The sequence below is a fragment of the Miscanthus floridulus genome, chromosome 5 (genome assembly GCF_019320115.1).
Source record: "Miscanthus floridulus cultivar M001 chromosome 5, ASM1932011v1, whole genome shotgun sequence".
NCBI classification, from domain to species: Eukaryota; Viridiplantae; Streptophyta; class Magnoliopsida; order Poales; family Poaceae; genus Miscanthus; species Miscanthus floridulus.
This window is the reverse complement of record NC_089584.1, coordinates 78,750,502-78,752,307: the sequence shown is the minus strand read 5'-3', so window position 1 is coordinate 78,752,307 and position 1,806 is coordinate 78,750,502. Positions and strand designations below refer to the sequence as shown.

The following is a 1,806-nucleotide window of genomic DNA, read 5'->3' as shown; positions in this document are numbered from 1 at the left end:
CTATACGGCCTCTTGTGTGCTGCTGCGCATGCTCAGACTTGCAGGCAATCTCTCGTGCAGCGGGAGCTTCAAATGCAGGTGCAGATGCAGCTGCAAAGTGGAGTATATAGATAAATGTATGCATAATAATGTGAGCAGGTGACTGTGCTATCGTGCACCGGGTTTCGTCGTAAACGGCTCTGCCGGGGTTTCATTTCTTCCAAGAAAAGAAACTCGCGGTTACGTTTCTTGGGCCTCTCAGGCATGGATGGCGAGTTTAATTTATCTGACGTTTTAATCGCCTGCGGTTGCACTCACAGCTCATGGGAGCAAGCAAAGATCGATCAGGCCGGCCATGGTTAAACTTGGTTTGCTTATTTGGACGTTGCGCAACGATATGGAAGATCGGTTGATAAGGTGGTTCTAAACTCCAAAGGCTGGTTTAAGCATGATGATTGGTGTTAGAAAAAACACCGCGCCTGTTTTTGGTGGACACACTCTTAGGCTCTGTTTGGCATGTCGGTAATATTTTGGACCTGTAATTAGTTTACAAGTGTAAATTCTTGTGCACAACAAAACCCCTTGGATACGGGTGTATCTTTTCTCTCCTGGGCTTGCTGTTTGGGTGAAGAGTATCCGCTAATAACTTGCCGTGCTTGAACGTTGAACATCCACTGCGCGACGGTGGCGGTCCCCGAGGCCGCGCAGAAGGCGCGCGAGCTCAGCGGGCGAGATGAGGCCGTTGTCGTCGGCGTCGATTCTCGACGGCGGCGTCGAAGACCATGAAGGAGTAGTGCAGGTCCTTCTCGACGGCGGCGTCGTCGGTGGATGCAGACTCCATGAGCACGGCGAACGAACTCGGGCAGGCTCGCCGTCCGCATCAGCCTCCTCCATCATGGCATCATGCGGGACACCTCGTCATCGGTGGCGACGTGGCAGACGCTCTTGAAGTGCGCCGCTAGCTTGGACCGCGAGATATGGCCGTCGCCGTTGGCATCCAACTTGCGGAAGACGTGCTCCGTCTCGTCCCCAGCGGCCGCCGCCGACCTCCTCGCGAACGGGGACAGGGACGGGGGAGGGCGATCTGGATCTGCCTCCAGGAATTGCGTCTGGATCTACCGGCCGCCGCCAGCGGTGGCTCGGGCGAGTTGATGTGTCGAGAGGAGTCGAGGAGTCGGGGTGAAATTTTTGTATTTTAGTCTCTTTTGAAAACAATTTTTACAAAAATACCTACGCCAAAACGTTTTATGAAAATAGACCATTTTTAGGCGTCTTAGAACATAACGCCGAGGTATGGGGGTCGGCGTCGACTGACACGACGCCAAGGTATTGCCACATCACGGACGACCGGGGTCGTCGGCGACACGGTGGCGCGTGGGGTCCGAGACGTCGGCGTCGTGTCAACCAACGCCAAGGGCCCAACCTCGGCGCGGCTGGACTGCGCGCCGAGCTATTGGCACCATCCGGCGCGCGGCCCAGGCGGCCCAACAACGCACGGTGGCCCAGTAACTCGGCGCGGGGTCACTTAACGCCGAGCCACAGACCTCGGCGCGGCCCGACTCAACGCCGAGGTCTGGTCCCTTGAGGCCGCGCCGAGGCCCCCTTCTTCTTCCTCCCTCCATTCTGAAACCGCCGGCTCCCAAACCCCCCACGGCCCCCACGAAACTCTAACCCCCAAATGCGACTCTAGGTGCCCGGATCTTGTCTCCCGAAGCTTTCACGAGGTAATGGTCCCTCTCCTCCTCCAATCTATCCGCGTAGATGTGCTTGCATTGTCTCTAATCATGTGGAATCATGGGCGTATGGTGTTTTGGTATATGTGTGTTT

The 1,806-nt window shown here is 56.4% G+C and overlaps 1 pseudogene; it reads right to left on the bottom strand.

Annotated features, from left to right (window-relative positions):
• Positions 1-1,601, bottom strand: LOC136454805 (probable calcium-binding protein CML10; annotated as a pseudogene).
• Between the last annotated feature and the right edge of the window lie 205 nt (positions 1,602-1,806).